This window comes from Pinus tabuliformis, chromosome 1_2 (assembly GCF_031772625.1).
Source record: "Pinus tabuliformis cultivar Carrire ecotype Pingquan chromosome 1_2, CPIR1, whole genome shotgun sequence".
NCBI lineage: Eukaryota > Viridiplantae > Streptophyta > Pinopsida > Pinales > Pinaceae > Pinus > Pinus tabuliformis.
Genome location: NC_142298.1, coordinates 1,322,976,178 through 1,322,996,956, shown reverse-complemented (window position 1 = coordinate 1,322,996,956; position 20,779 = coordinate 1,322,976,178).

Sequence of the window (20,779 nt, the reverse complement as noted above, 5' to 3'; positions counted from 1 at the left end):
CCCATTGGAACCTAAAATGATGATGACAACTCTTTGAATGATGGTACACTAAGCTGAATGGTGACATGGACCAATACTTGGAAGACTTTGGAAGGAGTGAAAACAACCCTAGACCTAATACCTAGTAACCAAATTTTACTTGAAGACTCACTGAAATGACAAAATTTGACTTTGACACCCTGAGACCACTTTGTAAGAGCATATTTGATCACTGATGGAAGGCTTCAAAGGCTGACACTAACAAGATAGATATGGAGATAGTGTGTATGTTTTACGGGGGAGAGAGGCAAGAAGAGAGAGAAAAAGAGAGGGAAGGAGGGAGACATAGATAGATATGGAGAGATAATGTGTGTGTGTATTTCAGGGGGTGAGTTAGAGAGACAAATAAGGAAATATGGATGGATAAATAGATATAGATGGCAGGGGGAGAGAGGGAAGAAAAGAGATACAAAGAGAGAGAGATAGAGAGAGAGAGAGGGTTGAGGGAGAGATAGATAAAAGGAGAGGAAGAGAGATAGACACAGAGATGGAGGGGGAGAGAGAGGGAAGAAGAAAGAGAGACATAGAGAAAAATACTTATATTATATTATATAATATTTAACATTATTAATCATTGAGGAAGAGGAGTTTTATAAAACGTAAAATAAGTTAAATTTAAAAAACCATTATTATTTTGGTATTTCACTGAAATAAATGTGTTGATTTTAATGTAGATGTTGATTCCTAATCATATTTGATTGTTTGCACTAGATGCATTGATTTCAATGTAGTTGTTGATTTCTAATCCTATTTAATTTCTTTCACTAGGTACATTGATTTCAGTGTAGATGTCGATTTATAATCCTATTTGATTTCTTCCAATAGATGCATTGATTTCAGTGTAAATGTTGATTTCTAATCTTGTTTGATTTCTTGCACTTTATGCATTGATTTTAGTGTAGATGTTGATTTATGATTTAATGTAACTAGATGTATGATGTACATTAATCTCAAAGTAATTATATTAATAGTATGCATTGGTTTTAGCGTAAGCATGAAAAAATTATTGATGAAGTGCATTGATTTTTGTGTTACAGTAATTCAACCATAAATAAAATACTTGAATTTTCATATTAAATAAAATGTTCACTTACCTAAAATATTTGTTTATTGAAATTGTAAACTATTTGTAATTAACTACATTCTTGTTATTCCCATTTCCATCATCAACATTGTTAGTCACTTTGTGTTTAAACAAGGTAATAGAGAACAACTATCATTGAAACTTGCTTGGGGTTTAATAGTCCATAAGTCACAAGGATTGACTTTGGAGAAAGATACTATTAATATTTGAGAGCAACAGAGACAAGGCATGATGTTTACTACAATAGCTCGAGTTAAATATTTGAATGGTCTATGATTTCAACCGCCTCTTTCATATGATTGAGACAAAAAGATGGAAAAACTAACAAGTGCGGAAATAAAAACATTAGAATAAAATAATTTGAGATTGATCACAATGAAGACTATTTGTAATTGACTACATTGTTATTATTCACAATTTCTATCATTCAACATTGTTGCATTTTCACTTTGAATTCAAAATTTTTATTTCATCGTTTTTCATCATTCAAGTTATTAAAAGTCCCTATCATCTCAAAAAACTAAGGTAACTCAGTAAATTTAAAATTAAAATGACCAAATTAATCTTAGACATATTTAGCACATTAAAGACAATCAAATAATTAGATGCTCAACAAATTTTGTGCGACTGTGTATGAATAGAACTAGCTTAAATCCATCTTAACCCCGGATCCTAGAAAGCGTTGAGAGGGTTAAAATCTATCAAGTTGCAAACCTTTCCTCAATTTTTTCACTCAAAAAAGAGTTTTTCACCTCAAGATATTTGATCCCTCTTGAATCTTTATAAATACAGGATTAACATGGAGTGAGGATAGTTAATAGTTCACCTCAATTAATCCAAAATGCAAATTAGTATTCAACCACATCTTATAATATTAATTTCTTTACATGAACTATATTAACATGTTATATCCCCAGTCACTTTTTAGATATTGTAAATATTTTGGAAAAAATGATGTATATGCACATGGGTTGAGTCAAAGGGAGACTGATTGCATGGCTGAGGAGGATGTTTTCTTGGGGAATATTTTTGGTTGTTATCATAGCCATGAATATTAACAGATGGAAAGAAATGGGGAAGGTGGAATTAACATTGTTGGCCTACAAGACTTGGTAGGAAAACATAAAAACAAACTAAGGATGACAGGGTTAACCAACAAAAAAACCATGAGACAAAAGAGAGTTGGAGTTCTATTGATTGGCTAAAAAGGAATTAGGCCAAACTCAAGAGGAACCACCCAAAAATAGAATTCAGGTGGAAGAGGATAGGAGGATAAACAAATTTGAACATGGATATAAAGAAAGGGACTTAGGAGACTATGTAAATTGGGAATGAAAGTCAGTCGAGGAGCGGTTGTGTGTTGAAATATGGCAACAAGAATATTCCAATTTAATTTGTCCTTGAATTAAATTGTGAATTAAAATCGAATTTAGTCTTAACAACTACTTAGAAATAATTAATTAATTTATTTTAAATTAATTAGTTGGAGAAATTCAAGTTAGAAGTCTTTCTGAAGTCATGCAAGAGTTATCCCTTAAATTAAGGAGATAAGACTGAGTTATATTTGAGTTGTAATTAGTTAACTTAGTTCACTGAGTTAAGTCCAATTAAATTAGTTCCAAACTGTTTGAGGAACTGATAGTGAGTTAATAGTCAGTTGATGTAGTAATGCACTCAACTAGTGCTACTCCAATTAATTGAAGATTCCCTCATCAGAAACTCATGCATGTCTATTCTGAGAAAGACCCAGTTGAGATTAATGTTCAAGGACAGTGTACTATCAGTTGCATGTCTTTTCTCATGGAAAAAACTCATGCATGCAGTCAAGGATTCATCCTTGAGGATTGCGCAATTTTAAAGGCTTGGTTTTCCACTTGGTAATAGGCTAATCATCCACAAGGAACAACGTAAGGAAATAGGAGCTTGGAGGGAAGAGAGAAGGCTAGAGAGAAGCCAAGATTGCATGTGAGCATCTGTGAGGATTTTAATGAGAGCTGTCTAGCTGTGAGAGCTAAGGCTTTGTATAATTTCTTATGTATTTCCACCATGTATGATAATACAATAGTGTGGGGTTTTTAGCTGAGGCTTTCCCTAAAGTATTTTCATGTATATTGTGCCATTGATTATTCTTCTTCTAGTTATATTGTTCAACTCGATCTTTAAGCTTCCACAAATCGATAGTAGAAGTAGGTTATAGTATTCTTCTTCTATTTATATTGCATTATCGAGTTAACTTATCACATATTTTCTACATGGTATCAGAGTTGTGAACAATATACTGAGAAGAGAATTTGAAGTTTGAAGTTCGGGGTTGCAAGTGCAAATCGAATTCATATCATACTTCAAAGTTGGCTGAAGGAATTCTATGGCTTCAGACACAAGTATGCCTTGGAAGGTAGCTCGAATTACATAGCATGGAAAGATAAAATGGAGGTTGTATTAGAAGACAATGGCTTGAAGGAATTCATTGATCAAGAAATCCCAAATCCAGCTTCAACTAATGCACAAGAGTTTGTTGAGTGGAAGAAGTGTGTGGCGAAGGTGAGACAGATCATCCTTAAGGGAGTTCAAGACCATATTGTCTCGAGTCTCCATGGGAAGGATACTCTATTTTCAATGTGGAATACATTGAAGGACCTCTACCAGAACAGTAGCAACCAGAGGAAATTGGCACTCAAGGATAAGCATCGAAGAATCAAGATGGAGAAGGGTGATACTATTTCCACATATTTGAACAAGCTCACCACCTATAGAGATGAGCTTGGCAGTGTGGGAATAACTATTTTCGATGATTATATGGTGAGCCTCACTCTCCTTGGCCTTCCAAAGAGTTGGAATAGCTACCAGGACTCTATGAATGGAAGGGAGAAATTGTCGGATTGGGAATGACTGTGGTCGGATCTTATGCAGGAGGAGAATAGGAGGAGCACACGAGATGGTTCTTCATCCAAGAATGGTGATGAAGAAAATATGGCCTTAGCAAGTAAGTCAAGGACATGGAAGGGGAAGGCTTTCCATTTCAAATCGAATTCTTCTCATGGAGGGAAGAAGGGTGATGTGTCTAAATTAAGATGCTTTAATTGTCACAAGATGGGACATTATGCGACTAATTTCCCATCGAAGAAGTCCAAGAAGGGATCCTCGGAAGGATCGGAAAGTGAGGCATTAGCCTCTCAGTTTGAAATGGACTTTACCCTGATCGCATGCATAGTGTCATCGATGATGGGTTGTGTCTGGTATCTTGACAGCGGAGCCTCATTCCACATAACCGGTGATAAAAATTTATTCAGTGCCTTGGAGGAGAAAAACCTCAAGATGCACATAGAGATGGATGATGACGGAAGGTATAGTGTTTTAGGAGTGGGCACGGTTTCTTTTCAGAGGGAGCATGGAGCTCCTCTCACCTTGACAGATGTGATGTATGTGCTTGGACTGAAGAAGAACTTGGTATCGGTTATGATGTTGGAGAACAAAGCATACGATGTTGTCTTCGGTAAAGGAAAGGCACTCCTAAGACACATAGCCATGGGTCAGACCAAGAGAATAGGGATTTGGGTGAAGAATCTCTATAAACAAAAGGTAGATGACTTTGCAGCATTGAGTACAAAAGCAGAATTGGTGCAAAGCCAAGACATTGGCGAGTTGTGGCACAGGCAGTTGGGCCATTTGCATCATGGGGCTTTGAAAATAATGCAACAGATATCTACAGGACTTCCCAAAGGTAAACTTGAGCAAGTTGACACATGCAAAGGTTGTACCTGGGGAAAGTACACCAAGTCTTCATTTCATGATCGAGACAGTCGAGCAGAGGCTATCTTAGAGCAAGTTCATACTGATATGTGTGGAACACTCTCGACAGAATCCACACCAAAGCAAAGGTATTATGTGATTTTCATTGATGACTATTCTCGTAAATGCTGGATTTATTTCATGTAGAAGAAGGACCAAACTTTCACAAAGTTTTGTGAGTTCAAAGCTTTGGTCGAGAAAGAGTCAGGGAAGAAGATCAAGGCCTTGAGAAGTGACAATGGTGGAGAATGTGTCTCTCAAGAGTTCAAGGACTTTTGTGTAGTGGAAGGAATTAAACGAGAGTTGATGGCACCTCATAACCCACAGCAAAATGTGGTGGCCGAGAGGAAGAACAGAACTATTGTAGGGGTAGCACTGGCAATGCTACATGATAAAGACCTACCACTTCACTTGTGGGCTGAGGCATGCAACACAACGGTCTATTTTCAGAATACAAGCCTGCATTCCATACTTGGGATGAAGACACCAGAGGAAGCTTTCTCTAGTAAGAGACCAGATGTGAGTCACTTCAGGATCTTTGGCTCATCGATATATTTCCATGTGACAAAGGATGCATGGAAGAAGCTTGAGCTGATAGCAGAGTTGGGGATATTTGTGGGGTACACTGATACACCTCACAACTATCGGGTGTACTTTCCTACCAGTCAGAGGACAGTGGTTTGCAGAGATCTCAAGTTTGATGAGCAGAAGGCCATGCGAGTTTCCCTTGAGAGGGAGCTCCAACTACAGGATGTGGAGGAACTGTTGGTTCCTAAGGAGGAGGAGCCTTAGACTGATGCGGAGCAGCCGCATGCAGAGGTTCCAGGAGTGGAGACATCCACTCAAGCAGAGTTTTCCAGAGATGGACGGAAGTGCACAAGAGAAGCTGACAAATTGTTGGAGGATGCGAGAGAGAATGTGGGAGCACCATCTTCTCAACGCAGACAGAAGAGGTCACCTGAGAGGTACACTGGATACATGGCCCTTGTTGGGGAATGTGTTGAGACCAAGCCATCTTCCTTTGAGGAAGCGATGCAGCAGCCGATTTTGGTTGATGATATGGTGGAGGAGTATGACTCCATAGTTTGTAACAGTGTTTGGGATGTGGTTCCAAGATCGAAGAACAAGTCAGTTGTGAGTTCCCGTTGGCTTTACAAGGTAAAGCAAGCTGCTGATAGTATTGTGGAGAAGCATAAGGCAAGATTTGTTTCTTGTGGCTTTTCATAGTTCGAGAGGATCATGTTGTTGCAGTATATTTCAACATAGGAGAAAGATGTTGACATTTTGACAAAGACATTGTCAAAGTGTAAATTCGAGTTCCATAGAGACAGGATCAGGGTGGCAAATAATCCCTTTCTTGTTGAGAGAGAGTGTTGAAATATGGCAACAAGAATATTCCAATTTAATTTTTCCTTGAATTAAATTGTGAATTAAAATCAAATTTAGTCTTAACAGTTACTTGGAGTATTCCAATTTAATTTTCCCTTGAATTAAATTGTGAATTAAAATCGAATTTAGTCTTAACAGCTACTTGGAAATAATTAATTAATTTATTTTAAATTAATTAGTTGGAAAAATTCAAGTTAGAAGTCTTTCTGAAGTCATGCAAGAGTTATACCTTAAATTAAGGAGATAAGATTGAGTTATATTTGAGTTGTAATTATTTAACTCAGTTTACTGAGTTAAGTCTAATTAAATTAGTTCCAAACTGTTTGAGGAACTAATAGTGAGTTAACAGTTAGTTGATGCATTAATGCACTCCACTAGTGCTACTCGAGTTAACTGAATATTCCCTCATCAGAAACTCATGCATGTCTATTCTGAGAAAGACCAGTTGAGATTAATGTTCAAGGATAGTGTACTATCAGTTGCATGTGTTTTCTCATGGAGAAAACTCATGCATGCAATCAAGGATTCATCCTTGAGGATTGCGCAGTTTTGAAGGCTTGGTTTTCCACTTGGTAATAGGCTAATCATCCACAAGGAATAGCGCAAGGAAATAGGAACTTGGAGGGTAGAGAGGAAGGCTGGAGAGAAGCCAAGATTTCCTGTGAGCATCTGTGAGGATTGTACTGAGAGCTGGCTAGCTGTGAGAGCTAAGGCTTTGTATAATTCCTATGTATTTCCACCATGTATGATAATACAGTAGTGTGAGGTTTTTAGCTGAGGATTTCCCAAAAGTATTTTCATGTGTATTGTGCCATTGATTATTCTTCTTCTGGTTATATTGTTCAACTCGATCTGTAAGCTTCCGCAAATTGATAGTATAAGTAGGTTATAGTATTCTGATTCGATTTATATTGCATTACTGGGTTAACCTATCACAGATTTTCTACAGTGTGTAGAGGTAGCACAACCAGCAATAAGGATAGCACGAAGAAGGGGGACTATGATCAAATGTAGAATGGCCTTGAGAATAAAAGACACAAAGGAGAAAATCCAATCGCATTTTTGTTATAGAACACCCAACTATTGATTTGAATCATACACATCATAAATAGGAGCAACATTAAACTTTACAAAATAAGACCTCTGAGGATTAATTTGATGCTGAATTATTTCTACTTTTTCTTGTTTATCAAGTGGTGAATTTTGGTACATGTCTAAATTAATTTCATGTTCAGTGATCTCTTGATTTGATTTTAACAGGTTCAACAAATATTTTGTTTGTGGGGTTGTTAAAGAACAGTGTTCTTCCAATTGTGTAACATCTTCTTCAAAGAAAAAAAGTTTCTTGCATTCAGAATCTTCTTCAAAAATTAATTGGATATTCTCTCCTTGAATGATTAATACATTACCAAAATTAACCAAAAAATCTTGAAGTTCATTCTTATTAGTTTCTTCAACAACATCATCATGTATAGTGGAAAATTTTCTAAAATGAAAATAAAAAGAATTGAATGTAGTGTGGAAACTCTTTAAATAAGAAATGCATTCACATGATGAGGATAACTAGAAATGTGAGGAAAATCCATTGGGGCAAACTTAATGGCCAAGAATGCAGGTACAACTATTTAAAACCCAAAAAATGAGAACACCCAAATTGAAGTCAACAAGTGATGATATATAGACAATGACTAGTTCTTGTCACCATTAAGAATCAATTCACAAAATTTCAAAAAAAAACCCAAGGAAAATATTTTACTTCCATCCCTGGTAACGACACCAATTGATGTTGTTCCATGGTTACAACCTCTGGATGTAGGAGTTTAGTGCCCAGGACATCCACAAGATTGAATGAAACTTTTAAATGAATGGTCGAAGAGAGAGAGACCATGGAAGATGCAGTTAATGTTCTAGTTCAAAAGCCTAGCATTCAAAACGACAATGGCCAGGTTAATGAGGATTGCAGAGTTTAAATTACAGATGGCTAGAGGAAAAATGAAGAGGGAAATTGTTTTATAGCTCAGGAATTTAGAAATATGAGCTTTAATTCTGTAGAATGAATGGTCAAAAGAAAAATAAATTGTGGATGAAATTCTGGAAAAGTGGAGCACCAATTAACGGATTTAAATTAAAACCTGAGTACCAATGGGTGAATTCATAGTCTTAAATTCTAATAACCCTGCTGCTACATACACTTAATCAAAAAATAAAAACATAAAAGAAATGTTAAAGGAAAGAGATGAGACACGTTGCAATTTACTCCAAAACTATAATCAAACTGAGTTTTTATTCTTCATTTACCAAGAGATTTCTTCATTACATTATGATTATCACCTCCATAATCCAAACCCTCTTTCTATCCTACTGTTTCTCTTTTATTTCCTTCCCAAATTAATTATTTTTAATCAGTTTCAAAATTTATTTCTAAAACAGTTACAAAATTGTTTATTTTCTAGGAGATTTAATAAAATAATAAAACAAAAATAATGATTTAATCGGAATGCACATCGGTCGTTGATATCGAGATGACTGGTTTTGTAATTCAGCTTTTCGATGAGTCCCCATCTCTTATCCTCAGATCACATCGACCTATCGGAAAACTATTGATCTGAACATGTAAATTTATGAGTCATCCATTATTGTCTAAAGGATCCTCCATTTAACCATAACATATAATCTGAAGACAAGGTGCCAAAGGGTCCATCTTAGATCTCGATGCTAGATTACCTTTGTTGGAGTAGTTTCAGTCATTGAAAACGATGGAAAAGATGTGATACTTTTCACTACTATGCAAAAGAGATCCTGCAGTTGTAAATTTCTAAGGAAACCAAACCAACTGTTGTTGCAGTTGTAATGGTAATAGAAGGAACATCCTTCCAATTATAAATTTTGTGCACGTCCACCTCATGAATTCTATAATTTTGTGCACGCATGTTAGCAAGACCAACTATAAGCTTAATACACATATCATCATTCTGCAAAATTTCAAAGTAAATTGGATTCATTCAAACACTTAGAGGTAAACTATTAACCCCTTCTTCTATCTGTTGAACCATATGATCAATACATGCATTTTCAGTTAAGATTGTGATAATTCCATTTGTGGATGGTTTGAATAGGCCCATAAATAATCCGAAGGTGTTTGTGTTGAATAATGCTTTGGGATTTTGTATATAATTATGATTAAGACATAGATTAGGTATTCCCGTATTTTTAGTTAAGAAGACATAATTGTCTTCCTTCAAATCCAATTGTATAAATATGTCCTTGTGTCTTGAATAAATATATCACATAATACTATATTTTCATTATGGAATTCTCCAGGAACTTGTAACAATGGTATCAGACCAAGGTTTTGAAATAAAATGTTGAAGTGTCTGGGTCGAACTCCATTGTTGCAGAATTTGCAACTCATCATGGAACCTAGGAGAACCTAGGAGAGTGCGATGTGCGTGGAGTGTGACCTAGCAGAGTGCTTGTCATGGAACCTGACAGAGTGTAGATGACCTGGTAGCATGGAAAATTTTAGGGGCGAATTTTCGCCCTTGGGCGAAATTAAGGGGTTTTATATTTTTATTGAGCGAATATTTTGTATCATATTTTGTATCATAGTACATTATTACAAATCGCCTCAAATTTATTTTATAAAAAATTAGGTATGGAAGTTAGCCCACCTTATTTTAAGGGAGAGAGTAAAAAAAGTAAATTTAGCCCTTGAAATTAGGAGTTACAACCTTCCATTCGCCCTAATTTTCAAGAATAGGTATTTATGATAGTTATTTCACCCTCCACATTCGGTGTAAAAAAGGTTTTTTGCTTTCATTTTCTCGTATTTCATGGTATCGGGGTTAATGACCTTATTTTTTGGAACAAATGGTCACAAAAGAATAATTCACTTTATTTAAAAATTTAAGTCTCATATTTTCATGTTTATTTAAAGATTGAATAATGTTCTTGCCATATTCCAAGTTTGCATTTGTTTAGTCATAATCATATAAAGAATAACGGAAAACATTTTTTTATATTTACTCCATAAGTCACCTTATATTTACGTGTAAATAAATAAAAATATAAATAGAGTAGAGTATGCTAAATAAATAAAACCTCTTTTTATACTTACTCCAAAGGTATGGTAAATAAATATAAATATAAATAAACTAGAGGTATGGTAAATAAATAAAACCTCTTTTTATATTTAGTCCATAAAGGCTCGAAAAAGAGGTTTTATTTAAGTGAATCATATGGGCCAAATACCATATTTATAAAAGAGATATGGTAAATTAATAAAAATATAAATAAACGAGAGGTATGGTAAATAAATAAAACATTTTTTTATATTTACTCCGGAAGTCACATTATATTTAAGAACACTCAAAAAATGTGTTATATTTAGGTGAAGCCTATGAGCCAAAAACTATGGTCCAAATACCATGGGCCAAATTATTATTAATACCATGCAAAAAAACATTATTAACCCATTATTAACCCTAATATTAGTATTAATAAAAAAAAAATGGCACATGGTATTGACCCATGGTATTCACGTGGAATGTAGGCTATTTAAAAGGGGGAATAAAACTAGCATAGATCCATCTTTACTCTGATCTACTAATCCACCAGAGGGATCAAATATAGTGATATGCAAACTAGCATAGAGTGAAAAAATATTTGATCCTCGGGCTTGGTAGATCAAGGGTAAAAATGGAGTTACTTAAACAATTTAATTTGGTTAAAATAAAAATCAATTATTAATTTTATTAATTTTTATAAATTACTAATAGTAATTTTTAAGCTCCAAGTTTATGATAACCCATGGTATTGACCCATGGTAATATCATGGTATTCATGTGAGCATAGACTATTTAAAGGGGAAATTCTATCAGCTTAGATCCATCTTAATTCTGGGTCTACCAAGTGTTGAGAGGGATAAATAGATTTCATCCCTCCAAGAGTGGTAGAAGTGGAGTTAAGATGGATATAGGTTGGTTTTTATGATAATGAAGATATTAAATAGACTTAGGAAATTATATTATAAAAAACATCTTAAGGTGAATGGTTAAAGCTACATTTAGTCACTTCACAAAATTTAATAAAAAATACCAATATCTCCATTAATATTGGTTTTTCTGATTTAACAAAAACAAAATTTCAAAATAGTGAAATCTTATCACTCTTTCCGCATCACCCTCGCAGAAGAGAGATAGTTAGTGCCCAGATTTCCCACCATTTTTCAAACGTTCTCAATATGATATCTTCATGAAAAAGTTAAGGTATTGATGTTGGATTAGTTGTTTGAAAAATATGTTGGTTTGTACAACCTTTCATCTTCTCTGTTATTCTTAATTTGTCGTAATGATCTGTAGGGGTTGGGCCAGTGCTTGAAAAATATGTTGGTTTGTACAACCTTTCATCTTCTCTGTTTTTCTTAATTTGTCGTAATGATCTGTAGGGGTTGGGCCAGTGCACCATATGGGGTTGGGCCAGTGCACCATATTGTCCTAAAAGGCAGAGATTGTGCACCAAAAAGGAAATTAATCCACATGTTACAACGTTGTTAAAAAATGCAAGACGTATGAAGGTAGTGAATTATGCTAATAAGCAATTTAGATTGGGAGAGACATAATTAAATTTTATTATTTAATTGAAGATTTCCAATTAAAATAATAATAAATCTATATGTATATATTAATATATTGATTGGAAGGCTTCTAACAACGGTCACTTCTTTCCATTAGATCCCCTTCAGGCCTTTGGGATACCTACTACTTTCTTATATTATATAGTTGGGGCTTGCTACTTGTTGGCGTGTTGGGATAAACAAAATGTGTTTTTTTTTATCTGGCAGTTGGAGTCTATGGAATAAGAAAGAAATTTGATAGCTTGACAAAAGTGGTACAAAAAATGTTGTTGTTGTTGTTGTTGTTGTTGTTGTTTTTTTTTTTTTTTTTTTTTTTAATCTCGTAGTTGGACTTTATGGAAAAAGAAAGAAATTTGATAGCTTGACAAAAGTGGTAGAGAAAAGATTAATCTCTCCTACCTTGACAGAACTGGTGTTCAAAATCAACACCTACAAGAAATTTGTTGTGGAATATTATCAAAACTAATAAAAGGATAAGAAAGAGTGTATAGTGAGAACCTTTAAACTATTAATTGTTTTTAATTTGTTTGGTTTTATTTGTTTTTTTTTTTTTTTCTAGGTAAAGTCTACTTCTATATTAAGGTAAGAAAAATATTTACATGGTTTACATCATCCGAGGGGGCCGTGGCCCGCCCTCTAACAGTAACGACCTGGACAGACTATCGATCCACTGAGACAGAGTTACAAAAACTTGTCCATTTGAGTTCCTTGGACAGCAGACATTTTGAACATGGACAGACAAAATACAGACCCTTTTTACTTCATTGACTCTAACCTTTAACGGGCTAACTATACTGACTAGAAACAAACAGCCATGGTAAGGCTGAGAACTAGGACTGAAAATAACCGAAATGTGAACCAACAAAGACATTAACAACTGTGCAAAAAACCTTGAGAAGAGCACCCGAGTAGGTTCAAGTTGGGTGGCTGGGCGACGCTGGCGGCTTTCCCTGCTGCGGACTGGGCGGATCGAGCCATATAACGAACTCATCACCAATCTGAAGTTGCCCATCCGAACCCGGTTGAATGGAGTCATGTCCCTCGTCTCTGCCCTGAGCACGATTGAACGTCGGCGGAATTTCTTGCACTGACTCGGCTTGGGCCGAGTCCTCCTGAACCAGAACTTGCTGAGGCTGAACAATCTGCTCTATGGCATCCAGGGGACGGGGCGCACGATAAACCCTGCCATGCATGTCCCCCAGGAGTATATCGCTGCCCTGGATGCTTGCTGAGGCAGGGGAAGACGAGGAGGGGTCTTCAGGTGCCGCTTCCGAAAGATAAACTGAGAAATTGACAATTACATCAGACTGGATGAGTCTTCTAGGAATTCTGAGGCGGAATGTCTGGTATGTATCCTGCAAAACCAGAAACTCCTCCTCAGAACTGGATGACGAGGGGGGCACAGCAGCCATGGGAGCGATTGGGTGCGGCTCCTCCATTTCATTTGCAATTCGAGTCCCTGATCTACCGCCTCGTCGAGGCACACCTCTGCTACGCATCATAGCTCCTAACGCAAGGGCTTTGAGGCGCTGCTCAACCACCTTGATTCGGCACTCCGGAGAATTCCCTTGCCAATTTCCAGCGTCGAGTGGCTTGCCCTGTACATTGCAAGTCTGGGCATTCCTACTAAATAACAAATTCCTTGCAGTCACCGTAGGCAGAGGGCATGGCTCCATCATGCCTGAGCGCATCGAGTCCAGAGCAGCCTCGCTTGGCTTGAATGCGCCGTCCTCCTTGTTCTGAACCAACTTAATACCGTTTGCCATGAGCATTGAATTAAATCCTGTCTTCATCGCTGGAATGTACATACCTGTCCTCTCGGCCTTGTCACAGATGTTGAGGCGAGTGCTTGCCTTAATGGCACGTAATGACACCCGCATCCGGGTTGTTTGGTTTTATTTGTTATTATGTATTTATTTATTTATTTATTTGGTGTAAACTCTTTGTCTGTTAATTTTATTTTTAATTTACATAAATTAATTTTAAAATTAAACTATTTTATAATTTAAAACTAATATACTATTTTTGGTTCCTTAAATTAATTTTTAATATTATAATATTTCTTTTTAACTCTTTGGCGAATATTTATAAAAATATATATTTTAATAAATATAATTAACTATTACTCTATTTTTGGCATTTATAACTAACTAATAATTTTGAAATTAATTTATTTTACATAATTTTTAATTTAATTCATTTTAATTTATATTCATCAATATATTTACAGTGATTTATATTTATTTATTTTTTATTTACTTATTAATTTACTTATTCTAGTATTGTCCTCTTACATTTTAATTTTAATATCAATAACCAAAAATTTTCTTATTAAAATTAATTATAATAATAATAAATTAAATAAAAATTTATATATATTAATATTATTTTACCCTTTATCAGAGTCAAACTAGCCGTTATCTAGTCAATTCTAGATGTTGTTTTGTAGCCGTTAAGTCATGGGATTCTCTACCCTATCTATTTAATGTGCTAAGTGAGATCTGCTCATTCAACTTGTCCTGACGATGAACCACACTGGATGGTTCGAAACGTGTTGACAAAAGTTTTTCTATGTGATTTTCGCCGAAGATTCTTCAAAAAATTGATATGGATCATAGAAGTCTCAATTCAATAGTGAGAACCTTGACAAACATGGCCACTGGAACTTGCAACGTTGTTTGTAGGAAGAGAAAATTATGTTTCTTTTTTCCAAACATGTATGTTAGTATATTACAATTTAATGAATATGTTTTCCTATTATCATATATGGTTTCATACTTTAACAAAACATTCACCAAGACTTCACTTTTTATTATTCAGTGAAAGATTTGCCAAGATCTTACAAGATTTTATAATTCAGTGATACATTCGCCATGGCTTTACAAGATAATATAATCCAGTGAGAGATTCGCCAAAAAAATTATATATACATATTATATTATTGATAAAATCATCTCCCATTTTTCCTATGTATCATGGGGATTTGCCCATTTATTATACATATAAATTTAGGGTGGTTCTTAAAATTTTCCCTACTTGGTAGAGTGTTTGATATGTCAAAGTTGCATGGGACCACGAGTTGATTGGACGTGGTTAATAGTACAAAGGTGGTTTTGGAAACTACCCGACACCATGCGCTGATGTTATTTGAAATTTGTTGTGTGTCATTGTATTGAAATACAACCACACAATTTTATGTTGAACAATTTTTCCAAACTGCCACCCAAGACCACTGTCCATGTTGAATCTCAGCAAGGGAAGTTATGTCAGGTACCGTTAATTTGTGTGGACATGTGTAATAGATAATTGTCTCTCGAGACCACTCATTGAGTTAAATACACACTGTTGATCGTTGTTGATCACTGTCGATTAATCTTGATTGTTGGTTCAGTCGTATGTTGGATGTGACCACCATGACTTATGCCTTTGACCAGTCATTAATAGTGCCACATAGATTATTTATTGTTGTATTCATAGTATTTTTGTGTATTTATAGTGGTTACTATTGGTATGTAGTGGAATTTGTGCCTAATCAGTGGTTATGATTAACCTGTAAGTAGAATTGTGCGTGGTCGAGACAGAAAAAAAGAATTTAAAAAAAAAATTGTGTAATAGTGTTTTTTGGCTATTTATTTTATCTACAAAAATGAATTATTTGGTATCTTTAGTTGGTGTTGTCCTTTATGGAAAGGAAAATTACTAGGAGTGGTATAAAAAAATAAAAAATACACTTATTTTTAATGATCTGTGGGATGGAGTTTGTGAAGGAAAAGGAGATAATGCACCAGAACCGTCTGATGAGGAAAAGCAATTATCAATGTGTGAGAGTAAGGGTAAAAATGTGTATTCTTTAATTTCCACTTCGGTCTCAGAAGAGGTAAGAATATACATTATTCAAAGTAAAACAGCATATGATGCAATAACAAAATTGAAAGATCTTTATGATTCACATTCTGAATTGGAGATAATTCAGTTATTATTGAGGTTGTTTAATATGGAAATGAAAGATAATGATCCATTGAAACTTGCTTCTGAAATTAAAGCCATCAATCATGAAAATGATTCTACTGGAGTTAAGGTTGATCTACAACTTACTGTCTTTATAAAATCCCTTTACCCTGGTTATTCACACTACTTGGAATCTCTCAAAGCTAGTGGGCAATTAAAAGATTTAGATTTTGACAAATTAGTAAGAAAAATTGCAGAAAGAGAGAAGGATTTTGGAAAGAAAGAAACTTTACACAATAGTAATACAGAAACATTGTCTTTCTCAAAAAGACAAAAAAACTCAAGAAGAATCAATCATAAATACTAAGGGTAGCATATGGTGAGGTAGGAGGAATTATGGAGGTGGGCGGGGCAAAAATAATCAGGGAGATAGGCAATAGAATGATAAACAAAGAAATATGCTAAAACAACTATAAAATGCTTTAGATGTGGTAAAATTGGTCATATTGCTATAAATTATAGAATTCCCTAGGAGAAAATTAATGAAAGAAGAGAACAAATGCTTGAAAAGAAAGATCAACTAATTCCAGAAAAAGGACAGTGTTTTGAGAATGCACATTATGTTGTTTCCCATTGTAATTTTAATATGGAAGATATATTTAGTACCTATTTTTCTTCATGGCATGACAGTTGGATCTAGACACAGGTGCCACTTGCCATATGACCTTTAGAAGAGATTTGTTTGAAAATTTTGGTGATAATATTGATGGAGTAGTGTATTTTGTTGATAAGTCTCAAATCAAACCATCATAGATTGGTTTTATTTAGTTAAAAATTCCTGGACTTGTAGATTATACTTTAAATGATGTTCTTTACATTCCACATTTCCAAAGGCATTTATTATCTTTTTAAAAAATAATATAATAGGGACATTCCATACACATATTTGATGGAAAAGTGGAAATTCGAAGAGAAACTAACAATGAAACTATAATGACTGGTGTGGAAGAAGAAAAATTATTAAAGTTGAAAGGTATGCCATCTGTTGCATTAAATACTAATCATTTTGTTCAACAAAATGATACTCTATCATCGTCTTTATTGTGGCATGCTTATTCCAGTCATATCAATTATGAAAGTATTATAATTATGAGACATCAGGAGATTAAGGGACTTCCAACAATTCCAGGAAAACTAATTCCATGTAATTCTTGTATATTGGGGAAGCATCACAAATAGTCTTTTTAGAGCTCTACTTCTAGGGCTTCATGTAAATTAAGTCGCATACACAAAGATTTATGTGTACCTATGCCTGTACCAAGTGCTAATGGAAATAAATACATACTGACTTTTATTGATGACTATTCGAGGATGTGTTAGGTTTGTCTTATTAAAGAAAAATCACAAGTTTTTTCTCTGTTCAAAAAAATTCATCTCTTGATTACAAATGAAGCTCGGCTTAATATTGGTGCTATAAGAACTAATAATGGGGGAGAATATACTTTATATGTTTTTGAAAGATACTTGTAAGAGAATGTCATCAAACAACAAACCACAATACCTTATAATCCACAACAAAATGGTCTTGCAAAACAATTGAAAAAAACATTGCTTAATATGGTTAGATCAATGATGCTTTTTAAGAATGTAAAATTAATGTTTTGGGGAAAAGCAGTGTTCTGTGTAGCTTATATTAGAAATTAGTGTCCTTCCTCTATCATCAACAATAAAACTCCATATGAAATGTGGTATAATCATCTTCCAGTTGTTCAACATTTTAGAATTTTTGGTTCTCAATGTTATGCCTTGATTCCTAAACAACAAAGAAATAAATTGAGTGAAAGAAATAGAAAATGTATACTTTTGGGGTATTCTATGACTTCTAAGGCAATAATATTGTATGATGAAGAGAATAAGAAGTTTATTTTTTCAAGAGATGTAATTTTTCTTGAATCTGATAAAGATACACTCATTGTTGATAGGAAACTTAATCAGTTAGAGAATTTTGTGCCTAAGAAGTTTTATTATGAATCAGATAATATTCTTCCACATCCTGAAGGGGGGATTCCCATATTAGATCAGTCTGTGGATTTTCCATCTCAAAATGGTGATAATAATTTTGTTGCTGAAGAGAAATTGGATGATAAAAGTGTTTCTGCGGGGACAACAAGGATAGATACAACAAGAAATGAGAGTTGAACAGAAAGTAATGAAGAGTCTGTTCCACAAGATGAGCAAGTTTCTTCACAACCTCTATGAAGGTCAACTCATACTAGAACATTCCTGAGGAAATATGATGAGTTCGAGACAGGGAGTTCTTCAGGTAACTATTCTCATTGTGAATTTGATTTTTTTGTTGATTGTGAACCTACATGTTTTGAATAACCTGCTATTTATGATCAGTTGAAAGATGCAATGAAAAAGGAATATGATTCCCTCATAAAAAATGGCATGTTTAGGATAGTGGATCCTCCTGTTGGCATCAAACCTATTGATTACAAATGGGTTTATAAAACTAAGTATAAATTCGATGGTTCATTTGATAAGCATAATTTAAGACTTGTAGAAAAGGTATATGCATAGAAGGATGGTGTTGACTATACATAGACATTTTCTCCTTGTTGGGACAGGGTCCTCTAAAGTCATTTTTGGGGTATAAAGCCCAACTTTTTGTATGAAAAGTGTAAAGTCTCTGCAATTTGTGGTCGCGGAGTGCATAGATGTAAAGTGTCATAAAGGGTTTCCGCCCTTCTTTTATGTAAGTTGTTTCGGTTTTAGAAAATCTACCCATCGTCCGTGGACCATGGGATTGTATAAAAAGGAGAGTCTTAGAAGAGTCTAAGGTAGTAGTTGAAGTTGGATGATGAATGTAATGGGTCATTAGCAAAAAGAGTGAAGAATATTAGAATAGAAGAAAGGCTTTGCAGCGGTGTGCCCAAAGGCCTAGGGTAGAAGTCCGCAGCTGAGTGCGCGGACCCCTACAACTATGTGTGCAAGGTAGTTAGAGTCTGTAAGAAGATTTGAAGTACTAATAAAGAAGATTACTCTTGAAATATTTGTGTTTTTATCTATTTACTTTTGTTATGAATATATGCGGTTATGTTATGCTGAATAATGGTTTCATGATTTAATGTTGTATTGATGCATGAATTTATATGTTTTACATTGTTATATGAACATAAGTGACTATATATGTTTACTTGAAGAACATATTAATGCATGTGAGGTTATCAGATACTTAATCCAATCCGGGTAAATACGAAAGTAAGATTAATTACAGAAGTGCATAAGTGGTTGATTCGCCTAGTTAGGGTTTGTGAACGACAGTCATAGACCTTCGCGAAGGTCTAGAGGCTAATTAAGAGAAGTATATCGAAAAGCCTTAAAAGGGTTATCGGTCTGTGTGAAGGCAGATTTAGGGCATAAAACGACATCATAACCATCTCTGGGTGTGGAAACTTGGTTCTAGCATCCCTCCATATTGCTTCGGTGAGACTTCAGTCCGCGCTCCGCAGATTGATGCCGAAAGGGCCAGTAGTGTAGGGATTTGTTTCTCTAAAATAGCATTGAACCTAGGTCAAGGCCCACTAAGACAACAAATGGTTCTGTTATCGGGATAGGGATCTGCATAAAGAGATGTGTGATTTCGCATCACTGGAATCCGACGAAGAAGTAAATTGAAGATTGGTTGGATAGGAAGATCCATGAATTCGTGGCACAAGGAAACAAAAATCTACGATTGACCAAAGAACAGTGGCTGGACAGATACCTGTACATAGAAATACACGAAATCTTCTTTTGTTCCTTGCCAATTGAATTATACGAGTGGATCGCTAAATTGGTAGACAGCCAAGGAAGGTGGAGGCTTGACATTCCGATAGTGTGGACCCCAGAGTTAGTGCAGATATTGGAAGCCTCAAAAGATAATATCGCGCATGCTATTGATCACTGGCTTGATCGTGTCATAGGAGGATTCATGACAGAGTTCGCGGTCGATACTTTGGTCAATTACAGTGAAGCGGAGTGCCGCTTCTTCAAGGGACCATGAGGTAAGTATTTAAGGTCTTTAAATACTTGGATTAAGATGCTCTTGTGTTAAAAGTGAGTTATGTAGTTACCTTGATGTTTGGAGCTACGCGAAGTGGAAAGATCTTCAGGGATACAGGGAGAACAGGGCTTGAATATAGCCTGTTGATCGAACCTCCTCTGAGTGATGATGAGGAAACAACGCACGCTTCACTGGAGAGCGTTGTTCAGTTAATAAGGCAGGGGTTCCCGCGAATACCCCATCCACCCACCCCACCCCTGCATACACCTCCATAGCATATGCCTTCACCCACACCGCCACCACCTCCGCCACCGTTCAATATGGCGAATGCAATAAAGTTTCCCATTTTCAAGGGTTCGGGAACTGAGGATCCGGACCCGTTTTGGTTCTCCATGAAGGCCGTATGGGAAACTCAGGGTATAATGGATGATCATATGAAGAAAGAAACTCTGGTCACTGCTTTACAGGAATGCTCACTGACACGGTACATTAAGTACTGCACTGATAACTCGATGGCTTCATTACCAGATATTCAGACCATGCGGAATAAGGAATTCAATAGGCCTAAGTCTGAAGCACAATCAATTGTAGCATTCAAGGAGATCATGATGAAGACTAGCGAGACACCCTAGGATCTGGATCAGAGATTAAAGTGCACAATCCATGAAGCCAACATGAATCTTACGAAAAGGCAGCACCGTGAATGGTTTGTGGCTTCACTCTTGCCTCATCTGAGGGTTTCTTTATCACAAAAAAATATTAGGACCCAGGAAGAAGCCCTGGAGATTGTGATGATATTTCATGAGACACTAATGCAAGATGCTAATTTGGGAGTTCAACAGATTCA